Source organism: Mchenga conophoros, linkage group LG8, assembly GCF_057382185.1.
Source record: "Mchenga conophoros isolate Kocher_MC1m ecotype Shallow Benthic linkage group LG8, M_conophoros_male_GT1.1, whole genome shotgun sequence".
In the NCBI taxonomy this organism is placed as follows: Eukaryota; Metazoa; Chordata; class Actinopteri; order Cichliformes; family Cichlidae; genus Mchenga; species Mchenga conophoros.
Window position 1 is genome coordinate 28,625,955 of NC_140533.1, and position 15,748 is coordinate 28,641,702.

The window sequence follows — 15,748 nt, forward strand, 5'->3', positions numbered from 1 at the left end:
GATATAAAACTGCTTAAAAACTGGAGGTTTGTAAATTCTTCAAGCAGCTTCATGCATCTGATAAACTGACCTTCTCGCTGTGAGGTAGGCAGGAAATAGGACCGAAATGCAGGATTCATATATGGAGAGGAATGAAACTCAAAACAGCAGCTTTGTTGACGGAGCATACTAACACAGGAAGCGTCGTTTCCGTAGTGTAGTGGTTATCACGTTCGCCTTACACGCGAAAGGTCCCCCGGTCCGAAACCGGGCGGAAACATGCTTCTTCTTTGCTTATGCGTCCTGATATAAAAGTGTCTGACTGCAGGCACTGCTTGAACTTGTGGAGTTCTACTGCTGTTTGGGGGTGGCAACAGGATTAGAAGTGAGAAGAGTGCAAGAGGAAAAGTTGACTTTAGTCAAGGTGGCTAATGAACGATACAGCAGGAAGCTGAAGTGGAAAGTGCAGCAGAAGAGGATGAGCGAGGTTTGGTGCAGCATGAAGACCATGTGCAGATGAGATCAGCCAACACAAGAGGAGTGGAACTGACTGGGCCACTAACTTGCTCTTCAACTGACTAGATTCTTATGCTAGCGTGTGCTAATGCACCTGTGGAGCAAAGTGCTAGAAAGCCAAATGAGGTTCCACTGAGACTTGAACTCAGATCGCTGGATTCAGAGTCCAGAGTGCTAACCATTACACCATGGAACCCTGCCTGAAGCACACAAAAGATCTGTGTCAAACAGGCATAAAAGTGTAGTTCCTGGTAAACCGATGGGGATTTCTACACGGCCAGCCAAATTTTACCTGTCATACCTGCTGCGAATCGCAGCTTGACGTGACCATTGCAGTGCTTCAGAGGTCCTCGTTAGTATAGTGGACAGTATCTCCGCCTGTCACGCGATTCCCCGACGGGGAGTGAGCAGTTTCCTTCTCTGTTCTGCCTTTTACCTGCAATGACCACACACACCTTAATCGCACACCAGATCCTAGTCAATCTAATAATCTAGTCCTATAATGGGCTTGAAGAAACATGAATTCCACCTGTGCGCTCACAAGTCGAAAAGGTCTTCTCAGAAAGAGCTCCCATCAGAAGAGATGCTAGTCCAAGAGAACACTGCTTGTGCAGCATTTTCTCTGTTTTACGTGCGTCCCTACTGACAAATAAGTTTCTTGGTCTTGTCTTCTGTAGATTGTGTGCTAGCCAAACAAAGGACATCAAAGAGCTTGTCAACCAGAAGATCAGCTCCCATGACAAGAGATGCAATCTTGAGATCACAATTTGCATTGTCAATACAGCCATAAGTGGGGGAGTGCTTGAAGAATGACACAAATGGGAGTTCCCTCCTTCTCAATAGTCCTACATGATCTGTCATAAAAGTCCACAAATGTAAGAAAGCATTGAAATGCTCCTTTAATTACTACAGGGTACGCAAGCTCAGTTTCCGTAGTGTAGTGGTTATCACGTTCGCCTAACACGCGAAAGGTCCCCGGTCCGAAACCGGGCGGAAGCATGCCTCTTTGCTTATGCGTCCTGATATAAAAGTGTCTGACTGCAGGCACTGCTTGAACTTGTGGGGTTCTACTGCTGTTTGGGACACAGACAAGAGAAAGTACTCAAATCTGGTTCAGGTCTCTGACATCTGTAACCTTTGGATGCTCGTCTTGCTAAAGAGTTGTCTATGGCCCAAATTTCTGCAAACTCCACAGACTTCACACAAATCAACAAATCTCCAGTCGCTATATTTCCTGAAGATGGAGGCACAGACTAAGCTCTTGGAAATGACTGGCTCTAGGTGGCCTGCACAGGACTTGGGCCTATTTTCAGCCAATGCCCAAGGCAATGAAACAAATGGGCGCTTTAGGCAACAGTTCTGCTGCCAGAGGTTCTGGGGTTCTTAGGGCAGCATATGTTGAGCTGTGCTTGCTTTAGTGAACTCCTAAATGTCCAAAGTTTAAGTGAGCCTAACATGGAGACTACAGTTCAGACTCCTTGCTAGAGTGCGTCTGTCTCTTCTCCATGGCTCCTTTTACTTCAAGGCCATGATAGGAACATGTCACCAAATTTGTCAGAGTGCGAGATTACTCAGTGAGACACATTGGAAAGCCAAACAAGCTGTCTTTCGGGGTTTCCGTAGTGTAGTGGTTATCACGTTTGCCTCACACGCGAAAGGTCCCCGGTCCGAAACCGGGCGGAAACATGGGTCTTTTCCTTCTTTGGTTACAAGGGAATTGATATTCACTCTTTAGACAACTCTGCTTGTCCAGCATTTTCTCTGTTTTACTTGCATCCCTATTGAGAATTAAGTCTCTTGGTTTTGTCTTCTGTAGGTTGTGTGCTAGCCAAACAAAGGACATCAAAGAGCTTGTCAAGAAGAAGATCGGGGCCTTCAGAGGTGGCAAAGGGATTGGAAGAGGAAAAGTTGACTTGAGTCAAGGTGGCTAATGAACGATACAGCAGGAAGCTGAAGTGGAAAGTGCAGCAGAAGAGCATGAGCGAGGTTTGGTGCAGCATGAAGACCATGTGCAGATGAGATCAGCCAACACAAGAGGAGTGGAACTGACTGGGCCACTAACTTGCTCTTCAACTGACTAGATTCTTATGCTAGCGTGTGCTAATGCTAATGTACCTGTGGAGCAAAGTGCTAGAAAGCCAAATGAGGTTCCACTGAGACTTGAACTCAGATCGCTGGATTCAGAGTCCAGAGTGCTAACCATTACACCATGGAACCCTGCCTGAAGCACACAAAAGATCTGTGTCAAACAGGCATAAAAGTGTAGTTCCTGGTAAACCGATGGGGATTTCTACACGGCCAGCCAAATTTTACCTGTCATACCTGCTGCGAATCGCAGCTTGACGTGACCATTGCACTGCTTCAGAGGTCCTCGTTAGTATAGTGGACAGTATCTCCGCCTGTCACGCGGAAGACCGGGGTTCGATTCCCCGACGGGGAGTGAGCAGTTTCCTTCTCTGTTCTGCCTTTTACCTGCAATGACCACACACACCTTAATTGCACACCAGATCCTAGTCAATCTAATAATCTAGTCCTATAATGGGCTTGAAGAAACATGAATTCCACCTGTGCGCTCACAAGTCGAAAAGGTCTTCTCAGAAAGAGCTCCCATCAGAAGAGATGCTAGTCCAAGAGAACACTGCTTGTGCAGCATTTTCTCTGTTTTACGTGCGTCCCTACTGACAAATAAGTTTCTTGGTCTTGTCTTCTGTAGATTGTGTGCTAGCCAAACAAAGGACATCAAAGAGCTTGTCAACCAGAAGATCAGCTCCCATGACAAGAGATGCAATCTTGAGATCACAATTTGCATTGTCAATACAGCCATAAGTGGGGGAGTGCTTGAAGAATGACACAAATGGGAGTTCCCTCCTTCTCAATAGTCCTACATGATCTGTCATAAAAGTCCACAAATGTAAGAAAGCATTGAAATGCTCCTTTAATTACTACGGGGTACGCAAGCTCAGTTTCCGTAGTGTAGTGGTTATCACGTTCGCCTCACACGCGAAAGGTCCCCTGTCCGAAACCGGGCGGAAGCATGCGTCTTTGCTTATGCGTCCTGATATAAAAGTGTCTGACTGCAGGCACTGCTTGAACTTGTGGGGTTCTACTGCTGTTTGGGACACAGACAAGAGAAAGTACTCAAATCTGGTTCAGGTCTCTGACATCTGTAACCTTTGGATGCTCGTCTTGCTAAAGAGTTGTCTATGGCCCAAATTTCTGCAAACTCCACAGACTTCACACAAATCAACAAATCTCCAGTCGCTATATTTCCTGAAGATGGAGGCACAGACTAAGCTCTTGGAAATGACTGGTTCTAGGTGGCCTGCACAGGACTTGGGCCTATTTTCAGCCAATGCCCAAGGCAATGAAACAAATGGGCGCTTTAGGCAACAGTTCTGCTGCCAGAGGTTCTGGGGTTCTTAGGGCAGCATATGTTGAGCTGTGCTTGCTTTAGTGAACTCCTAAATGTCCAAAGTTTAAGTGAGCCTAACATGGAGACTACAGTTCAGACTCCTTGCTAGAGTGCGTCTGTCTCTTCTCCATGGCTCCTTTTACTTCAAGGCCATGATAGGAACATGTCACCAAATTTGTCAGAGTGCGAGATTACTCAGTGAGACACATTGGAAAGCCAAACAAGCTGTCTTTCGGGGTTTCCGTAGTGTAGTGGTTATCACGTTCGCCTCACACGCGAAAGGTCCCCCGTCCGAAACCGGGCGGAAACATGGGTCTTTTCCTTCTTTGGTTACAAGGGAATTGATATTCACTCTTTAGACAACTCTGCTTGTCCAGCATTTTCTCTGTTTTACTTGCATCCCTATTGAGAATTAAGTCTCTTGGTTTTGTCTTCTGTAGGTTGTGTGCTAGCCAAACAAAGGACATCAAAGAGCTTGTCAAGAAGAAGATCGGGGCCTTCAGAGGTGGCAAAGGGATTGGAAGTGGGAAGAGTGCAAGAGGAAAAGATGACTTGAGTCAAGGTGGCTAATGAACGATACAGCAGGAAGCTGAAGTGGAAAGTGCAGCAGAAGAGCATGAGCGAGGTTTGGTGCAGCATGAAGACCATGTGCAGATGAGATCAGCCAACACAAGAGGAGTGGAACTGACTGGGCCACTAACTTGCTCTTCAACTGACTAGATTCTTATGCTAGCGTGTGCTAATGCTAATGTACCTGTGGAGCAAAGTGCTAGAAAGCCAAATGAGGTTCCACTGAGACTTGAACGCAGATCGCTGGATTCAGAGTCCAGAGTGCTAACCATTACACCATGGAACCCTGCCTGAAGCACACAAAAGATCTGTGTCAAACAGGCATAAAAGTGTAGTTCCTGGTAAACCGATGGGGATTTCCACACGGCCAGCCAAATTTTACCTGTCATACCTGCTGCGAATCGCAGCTTGACGTGACCATTGCAGTGCTTCAGAGGTCCTCGTTAGTATAGTGGACAGTATCTCCGCCTGTCACGTGATTCCCCGACGGGGAGTGAGCAGTTTCCTTCTCTGTTCTGCCTTTTACCTGCAATGACCACACACACCTTAATCGCACACCAGATCCTAGTCAATCTAATAATCTAGTCCTATAATGGGCTTGAAGAAACATGAATTCCACCTGTGCGCTCACAAGTCGAAAAGGTCTTCTCAGAAAGAGCTCCCATCAGAAGAGATGCTAGTCCAAGAGAACACTGCTTGTGCAGCATTTTCTCTGTTTTACGTGCGTCCCTACTGACAAATAAGTTTCTTGGTCTTGTCTTCTGTAGATTGTGTGCTAGCCAAACAAAGGACATCAAAGAGCTTGTCAACCAGAAGATCAGCTCCCATGACAAGAGATGCAATCTTGAGATCACAATTTGCATTGTCAATACAGCCATAAGTGGGGGAGTGCTTGAAGAATGACACAAATGGGAGTTCCCTCCTTCTCAATAGTCCTACATGATCTGTCATAAAAGTCCACAAATGTAAGAAAGCATTGAAATGCTCCTTTAATTACTACAGGGTACGCAAGCTCAGTTTCCGTAGTGTAGTGGTTATCACGTTCGCCTTACACGCGAAAGGTCCCCGGTCCCAAACCGGGCGGAAGCATGCGTCTTTGCTTATGCGTCCTGATATAAAAGTGTCTGACTGCAGGCACTGCTTGAACTTGTGGGGTTCTACTGCTGTTTGGGACACAGACAAGAGAAAGTACTCAAATCTGGTTCAGGTCTCTGACATCTGTAACCTTTGGATGCTCGTCTTGCTAAAGAGTTGTCTATGGCCCAAATTTCTGCAAACTCCACAGACTTCACACAAATCAACAAATCTCCAGTCGCTATATTTCCTGAAGATGGAGGCACAGACTAAGCTCTTGGAAATGACTGGCTCTAGGTGGCCTGCACAGGACTTGGGCCTATTTTCAGCCAATGCCCAAGGCAATGAAACAAATGGGCGCTTTAGGCAACAGTTCTGCTGCCAGAGGTTCTGGGGTTCTTAGGGCAGCATATGTTGAGCTGTGCTTGCTTTAGTGAACTCCTAAATGTCCAAAGTTTAAGTGAGCCTAACATGGAGACTACAGTTCAGACTCCTTGCTAGAGTGCGTCTGTCTCTTCTCCATGGCTCCTTTTACTTCAAGGCCATGATAGGAACATGTCACCAAATTTGTCAGAGTGCGAGATTACTCAGTGAGACACATTGGAAAGCCAAACAAGCTGTCTTTCGGGGTTTCCGTAGTGTAGTGGTTATCACGTTCGCCTCACACGCGAAAGGTCCCCCGTCCGAAACCGGGCGGAAACATGGGTCTTTTCCTTCTTTGGTTACAAGGGAATTGATATTCACTCTTTAGACAACTCTGCTTGTCCAGCATTTTCTCTGTTTTACTTGCATCCCTATTGAGAATTAAGTCTCTTGGTTTTGTCTTCTGTAGGTTGTGTGCTAGCCAAACAAAGGACATCAAAGAGCTTGTCAAGAAGAAGATCGGGGCCTTCAGAGGTGGCAAAGGGATTGGAAGTGGGAAGAGTGCAAGAGGAAAAGTTGACTTGAGTCAAGGTGGCTAATGAACGATACAGCAGGAAGCTGAAGTGGAAAGTGCAGCAGAAGAGCATGAGCGAGGTTTGGTGCAGCATGAAGACCATGTGCAGATGAGATCAGCCAACACAAGAGGAGTGGAACTGACTGGGCCACTAACTTGCTCTTCAACTGACTAGATTCTTATGCTAGCGTGTGCTAATGCTAATGTACCTGTGGAGCAAAGTGCTAGAAAGCCAAATGAGGTTCCACTGAGACTTGAACTCAGATCGCTGGATTCAGAGTCCAGAGTGCTAACCATTACACCATGGAACCCTGCCTGAAGCACACAAAAGATCTGTGTCAAACAGGCATAAAAGTGTAGTTCCTGGTAAACCGATGGGGATTTCTACACGGCCAGCCAAATTTTACCTGTCATACCTGCTGCGAATCGCAGCTTGACGTGACCATTGCACTGCTTCAGAGGTCCTCGTTAGTATAGTGGACAGTATCTCCGCCTGTCACGCGGAAGACCGGGGTTCGATTCCCCGACGGGGAGTGAGCAGTTTCCTTCTCTGTTCTGCCTTTTACCTGCAATGACCACACACACCTTAATCGCACACCAGATCCTAGTCAATCTAATAATCTAGTCCTATAATGGGCTTGAAGAAACATGAATTCCACCTGTGCGCTCACAAGTCGAAAAGGTCTTCTCAGAAAGAGCTCCCATCAGAAGAGATGCTAGTCCAAGAGAACACTGCTTGTGCAGCATTTTCTCTGTTTTACGTGCGTCCCTACTGACAAATAAGTTTCTTGGTCTTGTCTTCTGTAGATTGTGTGCTAGCCAAACAAAGGACATCAAAGAGCTTGTCAACCAGAAGATCAGCTCCCATGACAAGAGATGCAATCTTGAGATCACAATTTGCATTGTCAATACAGCCATAAGTGGGGGAGTGCTTGAAGAATGACACAAATGGGAGTTCCCTCCTTCTCAATAGTCCTACATGATCTGTCATAAAAGTCCACAAATGTAAGAAAGCATTGAAATGCTCCTTTAATTACTACAGGGTACGCAAGCTCAGTTTCCGTAGTGTAGTGGTTATCACGTTCGCCTTACACGCGAAAGGTCCCCGGTCCGAAACCGGGCGGAAGCATGCGTCTTTGCTTATGCGTCCTGATATAAAAGTGTCTGACTGCAGGCACTGCTTGAACTTGTGGGGTTCTACTGCTGTTTGGGACACAGACAAGAGAAAGTACTCAAATCTGGTTCAGGTCTCTGACATCTGTAACCTTTGGATGCTCGTCTTGCTAAAGAGTTGTCTATGGCCCAAATTTCTGCAAACTCCACAGACTTCACACAAATCAACAAATCTCCAGTCGCTATATTTCCTGAAGATGGAGGCACAGACTAAGCTCTTGGAAATGACTGGCTCTAGGTGGCCTGCACAGGACTTGGGCCTATTTTCAGCCAATGCCCAAGGCAATGAAACAAATGGGCGCTTTAGGCAACAGTTCTGCTGCCAGAGGTTCTGGGGTTCTTAGGGCAGCATATGTTGAGCTGTGCTTGCTTTAGTGAACTCCTAAATGTCCAAAGTTTAAGTGAGCCTAACATGGAGACTACAGTTCAGACTCCTTGCTAGAGTGCGTCTGTCTCTTCTCCATGGCTCCTTTTACTTCAAGGCCATGATAGGAACATGTCACCAAATTTGTCAGAGTGCGAGATTACTCAGTGAGACACATTGGAAAGCCAAACAAGCTGTCTTTCGGGGTTTCCGTAGTGTAGTGGTTATCACGTTCGCCTCACACGCGAAAGGTCCCCGGTCCGAAACCGGGCGGAAACATGGGTCTTTTCCTTCTTTGGTTACAAGGGAATTGATATTCACTCTTTAGACAACTCTGCTTGTCCAGCATTTTCTCTGTTTTACTTGCATCCCTATTGAGAATTAAGTCTCTTGGTTTTGTCTTCTGTAGGTTGTGTGCTAGCCAAACAAAGGACATCAAAGAGCTTGTCAAGAAGAAGATCGGGGCCTTCAGAGGTGGCAAAGGGATTGGAAGTGGGAAGAGTGCAAGAGGAAAAGTTGACTTGAGTCAAGGTGGCTAATGAACGATACAGCAGGAAGCTGAAGTGGAAAGTGCAGCAGAAGAGCATGAGCGAGGTTTGGTGCAGCATGAAGACCATGTGCAGATGAGATCAGCCAACACAAGAGGAGTGGAACTGACTGGGCCACTAACTTGCTCTTCAACTGACTAGATTCTTATGCTAGCGTGTGCTAATGCTAATGTACCTGTGGAGCAAAGTGCTAGAAAGCCAAATGAGGTTCCACTGAGACTTGAACTCAGATCGCTGGATTCAGAGTCCAGAGTGCTAACCATTACACCATGGAACCCTGCCTGAAGCACACAAAAGATCTGTGTCAAACAGGCATAAAAGTGTAGTTCCTGGTAAACCGATGGGGATTTCTACACGGCCAGCCAAATTTTACCTGTCATACCTGCTGCGAATCGCAGCTTGACGTGACCATTGCAGTGCTTCAGAGGTCCTCGTTAGTATAGTGGACAGTATCTCCGCCTGTCACGCGGAAGACCGGGGTTCGATTCCCCGACGGGGAGTGAGCAGTTTCCTTCTCTGTTCTGCCTTTTACCTGCAATGACCACACACACCTTAATCGCACACCAGATCCTAGTCAATCTAATAATCTAGTCCTATAATGGGCTTGAAGAAACATGAATTCCACCTGTGCGCTCACAAGTCGAAAAGGTCTTCTCAGAAAGAGCTCCCATCAGAAGAGATGCTAGTCCAAGAGAACACTGCTTGTGCAGCATTTTCTCTGTTTTACGTGCGTCCCTACTGACAAATAAGTTTCTTGGTCTTGTCTTCTGTAGATTGTGTGCTAGCCAAACAAAGGACATCAAAGAGCTTGTCAACCAGAAGATCAGCTCCCATGACAAGAGATGCAATCTTGAGATCACAATTTGCATTGTCAATACAGCCATAAGTGGGGGAGTGCTTGAAGAATGACACAAATGGGAGTTCCCTCCTTCTCAATAGTCCTACATGATCTGTCATAAAAGTCCACAAATGTAAGAAAGCATTGAAATGATCCTTTAATTACTACGGGGTACGCAAGCTCAGTTTCCGTAGTGCAGTGGTTATCACGTTCGCCTAACACGCGAAAGGTCCCCGGTCCGAAACCGGGCGGAAGCATGCGTCTTTGCTTATGCGTCCTGATATAAAAGTGTCTGACTGCAGGCACTGCTTGAACTTGTGGGGTTCTACTGCTGTTTGGGACACAGACAAGAGAAAGTACTCAAATCTGGTTCAGGTCTCTGACATCTGTAACCTTTGGATGCTCGTCTTGCTAAAGAGTTGTCTATGGCCCAAATTTCTGCAAACTCCACAGACTTCACACAAATCAACAAATCTCCAGTCGCTATATTTCCTGAAGATGGAGGCACAGACTAAGCTCTTGGAAATGACTGGCTCTAGGTGGCCTGCACAGGACTTGGGCCTATTTTCAGCCAATGCCCAAGGCAATGAAACAAATGGGCGCTTTAGGCAACAGTTCTGCTGCCAGAGGTTCTGGGGTTCTTAGGGCAGCATATGTTGAGCTGTGCTTGCTTTAGTGAACTCCTAAATGTCCAAAGTTTAAGTGAGCCTAACATGGAGACTACAGTTCAGACTCCTTGCTAGAGTGCGTCTGTCTCTTCTCCATGGCTCCTTTTACTTCAAGGCCATGATAGGAACATGTCACCAAATTTGTCAGAGTGCGAGATTACTCAGTGAGACACATTGGAAAGCCAAACAAGCTGTCTTTCGGGGTTTCCGTAGTGTAGTGGTTATCACGTTCGCCTCACACGCGAAAGGTCCCCGGTCCGAAACCGGGCGGAAACATGGGTCTTTTCCTTCTTTGGTTACAAGGGAATTGATATTCACTCTTTAGACAACTCTGCTTGTCCAGCATTTTCTCTGTTTTACTTGCATCCCTATTGAGAATTAAGTCTCTTGGTTTTGTCTTCTGTAGGTTGTGTGCTAGCCAAACAAAGGACATCAAAGAGCTTGTCAAGAAGAAGATCGGGGCCTTCAGAGGTGGCAAAGGGATTGGAAGTGGGAAGAGTGCAAGAGGAAAAGTTGACTTGAGTCAAGGTGGCTAATGAACGATACAGCAGGAAGCTGAAGTGGAAAGTGCAGCAGAAGAGCATGAGCGAGGTTTGGTGCAGCATGAAGACCATGTGCAGATGAGATCAGCCAACACAAGAGGAGTGGAACTGACTGGGCCACTAACTTGCTCTTCAACTGACTAGATTCTTATGCTAGCGTGTGCTAATGCTAATGTACCTGTGGAGCAAAGTGCTAGAAAGCCAAATGAGGTTCCACTGAGACTTGAACGCAGATCGCTGGATTCAGAGTCCAGAGTGCTAACCATTACACCATGGAACCCTGCCTGAAGCACACAAAAGATCTGTGTCAAACAGGCATAAAAGTGTAGTTCCTGGTAAACCGATGGGGATTTCTACACGGCCAGCCAAATTTTACCTGTCATACCTGCTGCGAATCGCAGCTTGACGTGACCATTGCAGTGCTTCAGAGGTCCTCGTTAGTATAGTGGACAGTATCTCCGCCTGTCACGCGGAAGACCGGGGTTCGATTCCCCGACGGGGAGTGAGCAGTTTCCTTCTCTGTTCTGCCTTTTACCTGCAATGACCACACACACCTTAATCGCACACCAGATCCTAGTCAATCTAATAATCTAGTCCTATAATGGGCTTGAAGAAACATGAATTCCACCTGTGCGCTCACAAGTCGAAAAGGTCTTCTCAGAAAGAGCTCCCATCAGAAGAGATGCTAGTCCAAGAGAACACTGCTTGTGCAGCATTTTCTCTGTTTTACGTGCGTCCCTACTGACAAATAAGTTTCTTGGTCTTGTCTTCTGTAGATTGTGTGCTAGCCAAACAAAGGACATCAAAGAGCTTGTCAACCAGAAGATCAGCTCCCATGACAAGAGATGCAATCTTGAGATCACAATTTGCATTGTCAATACAGCCATAAGTGGGGGAGTGCTTGAAGAATGACACAAATGGGAGTTCCCTCCTTCTCAATAGTCCTACATGATCTGTCATAAAAGTCCACAAATGTAAGAAAGCATTGAAATGCTCCTTTAATTACTACGGGGTACGCAAGCTCAGTTTCCGTAGTGTAGTGGTTATCACGTTCGCCTTACACGCGAAAGGTCCCCGGTCCGAAACCGGGCGGAAGCATGCGTCTTTGCTTATGCGTCCTGATATAAAAGTGTCTGACTGCAGGCACTGCTTGAACTTGTGGGGTTCTACTGCTGTTTGGGACACAGACAAGAGAAAGTACTCAAATCTGGTACAGGTCTCTGACATCTGTAACCTTTGGATGCTCGTCTTGCTAAAGAGTTGTCTATGGCCTAAATTTCTGCAAACTTCACAGACTTCACACAAATCAACAAATCTCCAGTCGCTATATTTCCTGAAGATGGAGGCACAGACTAAGCTCTTGGAAATGACTGGCTCTAGGTGGCCTGCACAGGACTTGGGCCTATTTTCAGCCAATGCCCAAGGCAATGAAACAAATGGGCGCTTTAGGCAACAGTTCTGCTGCCAGAGGTTCTGGGGTTCTTAGGGCAGCATATGTTGAGCTGTGCTTGCTTTAGTGAACTCCTAAATGTCCAAAGTTTAAGTGAGCCTAACATGGAGACTACAGTTCAGACTCCTTGCTAGAGTGCGTCTGTCTCTTCTCCATGGCTCCTTTTACTTCAAGGCCATGATAGGAACATGTCACCAAATTTGTCAGAGTGCGAGATTACTCAGTGAGACACATTGGAAAGCCAAACAAGCTGTCTTTCGGGGTTTCCGTAGTGTAGTGGTTATCACGTTCGCCTCACACGCGAAAGGTCCCCGGTCCGAAACCGGGCGGAAACATGGGTCTTTTCCTTCTTTGGTTACAAGGGAATTGATATTCACTCTTTAGACAACTCTGCTTGTCCAGCATTTTCTCTGTTTTACTTGCATCCCTATTGAGAATTAAGTCTCTTGGTTTTGTCTTCTGTAGGTTGTGTGCTAGCCAAACAAAGGACATCAAAGAGCTTGTCAAGAAGAAGATCGGGGCCTTCAGAGGTGGCAAAGGGATTGGAAGTGGGAAGAGTGCAAGAGGAAAAGTTGACTTGAGTCAAGGTGGCTAATGAACGATACAGCAGGAAGCTGAAGTGGAAAGTGCAGCAGAAGAGCATGAGCGAGGTTTGGTGCAGCATGAAGACCCTGTGCAGATGAGATCAGCCAACACAAGAGGAGTGGAACTGACTGGGCCACTAACTTGCTCTTCAACTGACTAGATTCTTATGCTAGCGTGTGCTAATGCTAATGTACCTGTGGAGCAAAGTGCTAGAAAGCCAAATGAGGTTCCACTGAGACTTGAACTCAGATCGCTGGATTCAGAGTCCAGAGTGCTAACCATTACACCATGGAACCCTGCCTGAAGCGCACAAAAGATCTGTGTCAAACAGGCATAAAAGTGTAGTTCCTGGTAAACCGATGGGGATTTCTACACGGCCAGCCAAATTTTACCTGTCATACCTGCTGCGAATCGCAGCTTGACGTGACCATTGCAGTGCTTCAGAGGTCCTCGTTAGTATAGTGGACAGTATCTCCGCCTGTCACGCGGAAGACCGGGGTTCGATTCCCCGACGGGGAGTGAGCAGTTTCCTTCTCTGTTCTGCCTTTTACCTGCAATGACCACACACACCTTAATCGCACACCAGATCCTAGTCAATCTAATAATCTAGTCCTATAATGGGCTTGAAGAAACATGAATTCCACCTGTGCGCTCACAAGTCGAAAAGGTCTTCTCAGAAAGAGCTCCCATCAGAAGAGATGCTAGTCCAAGAGAACACTGCTTGTGCAGCATTTTCTCTGTTTTACGTGCGTCCCTACTGACAAATAAGTTTCTTGGTCTTGTCTTCTGTAGATTGTGTGCTAGCCAAACAAAGGACATCAAAGAGCTTGTCAACCAGAAGATCAGCTCCCATGACAAGAGATGCAATCTTGAGATCACAATTTGCATTGTCAATACAGCCATAAGTGGGGGAGTGCTTGAAGAATGACACAAATGGGAGTTCCCTCCTTCTCAATAGTCCTACATGATCTGTCATAAAAGTCCACAAATGTAAGAAAGCATTGAAATGCTCCTTTAATTACTACGGGGTACGCAAGCTCAGTTTCCGTAGTGTAGTGGTTATCACGTTCGCCTTACACGCGAAAGGTCCCCGGTCTGAAACCGGGCGGAAGCATGCGTCTTTGCTTATGCGTCCTGATATAAAAGTGTCTGACTGCAGGCACTGCTTGAACTTGTGGGGTTCTACTGCTGTTTGGGACACAGACAAGAGAAAGTACTCAAATCTGGTTCAGGTCTCTGACATCTGTAACCTTTGGATGCTCGTCTTGCTAAAGAGTTGTCTATGGCCCAAATTTCTGCAAACTCCACAGACTTCACACAAATCAACAAATCTCCAGTCGCTATATTTCCTGAAGATGGAGGCACAGACTAAGCTCTTGGAAATGACTGGCTCTAGGTGGCCTGCACAGGACTTGGGCCTATTTTCAGCCAATGCCCAAGGCAATGAAACAAATGGGCGCTTTAGGCAACAGTTCTGCTGCCAGAGGTTCTGGGGTTCTTAGGGCAGCATATGTTGAGCTGTGCTTGCTTTAGTGAACTCCTAAATGTCCAAAGTTTAAGTGAGCCTAACATGGAGACTACAGTTCAGACTCCTTGCTAGAGTGCGTCTGTCTCTTCTCCATGGCTCCTTTTACTTCAAGGCCATGATAGGAACATGTCACCAAATTTGTCAGAGTGCGAGATTACTCAGTGAGACACATTGGAAAGCCAAACAAGCTGTCTTTCGGGGTTTCCGTAGTGTAGTGGTTATCACGTTCGCCTCACACGCGAAAGGTCCCCGGTCCGAAACCGGGCGGAAACATGGGTCTTTTCCTTCTTTGGTTACAAGGGAATTGATATTCACTCTTTAGACAACTCTGCTTGTCCAGCATTTTCTCTGTTTTACTTGCATCCCTATTGAGAATTAAGTCTCTTGGTTTTGTCTTCTGTAGGTTGTGTGCTAGCCAAACAAAGGACATCAAAGAGCTTGTCAAGAAGAAGATCGGGGCCTTCAGAGGTGGCAAAGGGATTGGAAGTGGGAAGAGTGCAAGAGGAAAAGTTGACTTGAGTCAAGGTGGCTAATGAACGATACAGCAGGAAGCTGAAGTGGAAAGTGCAGCAGAAGAGCATGAGCGAGGTTTGGTGCAGCATGAAGACCATGTGCAGATGAGATCAGCCAACACAAGAGGAGTGGAACTGACTGGGCCACTAACTTGCTCTTCAACTGACTAGATTCTTATGCTAGCGTGTGCTAATGCACCTGTGGAGCAAAGTGCTAGAAAGCCAAATGAGGTTCCACTGAGACTTGAACTCAGATCGCTGGATTCAGAGTCCAGAGTGCTAACCATTACACCATGGAACCCTGCCTGAAGCACACAAAAGATCTGTGTCAAACAGGCATAAAAGTGTAGTTCCTGGTAAACCGATGGGGATTTCTACACGGCCAGCCAAATTTTACCTGTCATACCTGCTGCGAATCGCAGCTTGACGTGACCATTGCAGTGCTTCAGAGGTCCTCGTTAGTATAGTGGACAGTATCTCCGCCTGTCACGCGGAAGACCGGGGTTCGATTCCCCGACGGGGAGTGAGCAGTTTCCTTCTCTGTTCTGCCTTTTACCTGCAATGACCACACACACCTTAATCGCACACCAGATCCTAGTCAATCTAATAATCTAGTCCTATAATGGGCTTGAAGAAACATGAATTCCACCTGTGCGCTCACAAGTCGAAAAGGTCTTCTCAGAAAGAGCTCCCATCAGAAGAGATGCTAGTCCAAGAGAACACTGCTTGTGCAGCATTTTCTCTGTTTTACGTGCGTCCCTACTGACAAATAAGTTTCTTGGTCTTGTCTTCTGTAGATTGTGTGCTAGCCAAACAAAGGACATCAAAGAGCTTGTCAACCAGAAGATCAGCTCCCATGACAAGAGATGCAATCTTGAGATCACAATTTGCATTGTCAATACAGCCATAAGTGGGGGAGTGCTTGAAGAATGACACAAATGGGAGTTCCCTCCTTCTCAATAGTCCTACATGATCTGTCATAAAAGTCCACAAATGTAAGAAAGCATTGAAATGATCCTTTAATTACTACGGGGTACGCAAGCTCAGTTTCC

General features: G+C 46.5%; 29 non-coding genes across 29 annotated transcripts; 21 read left to right on the forward strand and 8 right to left on the reverse strand.

Annotated features, from left to right (window-relative positions):
• Positions 1-185: 185 nt before the first annotated feature.
• On the forward strand, positions 186-259 carry trnav-uac (transfer RNA valine (anticodon UAC)). The gene has a single exon. It is a non-coding gene; the product is annotated as a tRNA-Val (tRNA).
• A 360-nt stretch (positions 260-619) lies between these two features.
• Positions 620-691, reverse strand: trnaq-cug (transfer RNA glutamine (anticodon CUG)). The gene has a single exon. It is a non-coding gene; the product is annotated as a tRNA-Gln (tRNA).
• A 730-nt stretch (positions 692-1,421) lies between these two features.
• On the forward strand, positions 1,422-1,494 carry trnav-aac (transfer RNA valine (anticodon AAC)). The gene has a single exon. It is a non-coding gene; the product is annotated as a tRNA-Val (tRNA).
• A 614-nt stretch (positions 1,495-2,108) lies between these two features.
• On the forward strand, positions 2,109-2,181 carry trnav-cac (transfer RNA valine (anticodon CAC)). Its single transcript has one exon. It is a non-coding gene; the product is annotated as a tRNA-Val (tRNA).
• Positions 2,182-2,640: 459 nt separating this feature from the next.
• trnaq-cug (transfer RNA glutamine (anticodon CUG)) lies at positions 2,641-2,712 on the reverse strand. Its single transcript has one exon. It is a non-coding gene; the product is annotated as a tRNA-Gln (tRNA).
• A 151-nt stretch (positions 2,713-2,863) lies between these two features.
• trnad-guc (transfer RNA aspartic acid (anticodon GUC)) lies at positions 2,864-2,935 on the forward strand. Its single transcript has one exon. It is a non-coding gene; the product is annotated as a tRNA-Asp (tRNA).
• A 522-nt stretch (positions 2,936-3,457) lies between these two features.
• trnav-cac (transfer RNA valine (anticodon CAC)) lies at positions 3,458-3,530 on the forward strand. The gene has a single exon. It is a non-coding gene; the product is annotated as a tRNA-Val (tRNA).
• Positions 3,531-4,144: 614 nt separating this feature from the next.
• On the forward strand, positions 4,145-4,217 carry trnav-cac (transfer RNA valine (anticodon CAC)). The gene has a single exon. It is a non-coding gene; the product is annotated as a tRNA-Val (tRNA).
• Positions 4,218-4,691: 474 nt separating this feature from the next.
• On the reverse strand, positions 4,692-4,763 carry trnaq-cug (transfer RNA glutamine (anticodon CUG)). The gene has a single exon. It is a non-coding gene; the product is annotated as a tRNA-Gln (tRNA).
• Positions 4,764-5,493: 730 nt separating this feature from the next.
• Positions 5,494-5,566, forward strand: trnav-uac (transfer RNA valine (anticodon UAC)). Its single transcript has one exon. It is a non-coding gene; the product is annotated as a tRNA-Val (tRNA).
• Positions 5,567-6,180: 614 nt separating this feature from the next.
• On the forward strand, positions 6,181-6,253 carry trnav-cac (transfer RNA valine (anticodon CAC)). Its single transcript has one exon. It is a non-coding gene; the product is annotated as a tRNA-Val (tRNA).
• Positions 6,254-6,727: 474 nt separating this feature from the next.
• On the reverse strand, positions 6,728-6,799 carry trnaq-cug (transfer RNA glutamine (anticodon CUG)). The gene has a single exon. It is a non-coding gene; the product is annotated as a tRNA-Gln (tRNA).
• Positions 6,800-6,950: 151 nt separating this feature from the next.
• trnad-guc (transfer RNA aspartic acid (anticodon GUC)) lies at positions 6,951-7,022 on the forward strand. Its single transcript has one exon. It is a non-coding gene; the product is annotated as a tRNA-Asp (tRNA).
• Positions 7,023-7,544: 522 nt separating this feature from the next.
• Positions 7,545-7,617, forward strand: trnav-uac (transfer RNA valine (anticodon UAC)). The gene has a single exon. It is a non-coding gene; the product is annotated as a tRNA-Val (tRNA).
• Positions 7,618-8,231: 614 nt separating this feature from the next.
• On the forward strand, positions 8,232-8,304 carry trnav-cac (transfer RNA valine (anticodon CAC)). The gene has a single exon. It is a non-coding gene; the product is annotated as a tRNA-Val (tRNA).
• A 474-nt stretch (positions 8,305-8,778) lies between these two features.
• On the reverse strand, positions 8,779-8,850 carry trnaq-cug (transfer RNA glutamine (anticodon CUG)). The gene has a single exon. It is a non-coding gene; the product is annotated as a tRNA-Gln (tRNA).
• A 151-nt stretch (positions 8,851-9,001) lies between these two features.
• trnad-guc (transfer RNA aspartic acid (anticodon GUC)) lies at positions 9,002-9,073 on the forward strand. Its single transcript has one exon. It is a non-coding gene; the product is annotated as a tRNA-Asp (tRNA).
• A 522-nt stretch (positions 9,074-9,595) lies between these two features.
• On the forward strand, positions 9,596-9,668 carry trnav-aac (transfer RNA valine (anticodon AAC)). Its single transcript has one exon. It is a non-coding gene; the product is annotated as a tRNA-Val (tRNA).
• Positions 9,669-10,282: 614 nt separating this feature from the next.
• Positions 10,283-10,355, forward strand: trnav-cac (transfer RNA valine (anticodon CAC)). Its single transcript has one exon. It is a non-coding gene; the product is annotated as a tRNA-Val (tRNA).
• Positions 10,356-10,829: 474 nt separating this feature from the next.
• trnaq-cug (transfer RNA glutamine (anticodon CUG)) lies at positions 10,830-10,901 on the reverse strand. The gene has a single exon. It is a non-coding gene; the product is annotated as a tRNA-Gln (tRNA).
• A 151-nt stretch (positions 10,902-11,052) lies between these two features.
• trnad-guc (transfer RNA aspartic acid (anticodon GUC)) lies at positions 11,053-11,124 on the forward strand. The gene has a single exon. It is a non-coding gene; the product is annotated as a tRNA-Asp (tRNA).
• A 522-nt stretch (positions 11,125-11,646) lies between these two features.
• Positions 11,647-11,719, forward strand: trnav-uac (transfer RNA valine (anticodon UAC)). The gene has a single exon. It is a non-coding gene; the product is annotated as a tRNA-Val (tRNA).
• A 614-nt stretch (positions 11,720-12,333) lies between these two features.
• Positions 12,334-12,406, forward strand: trnav-cac (transfer RNA valine (anticodon CAC)). Its single transcript has one exon. It is a non-coding gene; the product is annotated as a tRNA-Val (tRNA).
• A 474-nt stretch (positions 12,407-12,880) lies between these two features.
• trnaq-cug (transfer RNA glutamine (anticodon CUG)) lies at positions 12,881-12,952 on the reverse strand. The gene has a single exon. It is a non-coding gene; the product is annotated as a tRNA-Gln (tRNA).
• Positions 12,953-13,103: 151 nt separating this feature from the next.
• trnad-guc (transfer RNA aspartic acid (anticodon GUC)) lies at positions 13,104-13,175 on the forward strand. Its single transcript has one exon. It is a non-coding gene; the product is annotated as a tRNA-Asp (tRNA).
• A 522-nt stretch (positions 13,176-13,697) lies between these two features.
• On the forward strand, positions 13,698-13,770 carry trnav-uac (transfer RNA valine (anticodon UAC)). Its single transcript has one exon. It is a non-coding gene; the product is annotated as a tRNA-Val (tRNA).
• Positions 13,771-14,384: 614 nt separating this feature from the next.
• On the forward strand, positions 14,385-14,457 carry trnav-cac (transfer RNA valine (anticodon CAC)). The gene has a single exon. It is a non-coding gene; the product is annotated as a tRNA-Val (tRNA).
• Positions 14,458-14,925: 468 nt separating this feature from the next.
• trnaq-cug (transfer RNA glutamine (anticodon CUG)) lies at positions 14,926-14,997 on the reverse strand. The gene has a single exon. It is a non-coding gene; the product is annotated as a tRNA-Gln (tRNA).
• A 151-nt stretch (positions 14,998-15,148) lies between these two features.
• On the forward strand, positions 15,149-15,220 carry trnad-guc (transfer RNA aspartic acid (anticodon GUC)). The gene has a single exon. It is a non-coding gene; the product is annotated as a tRNA-Asp (tRNA).
• The last annotated feature ends 528 nt before the right edge of the window (positions 15,221-15,748 follow it).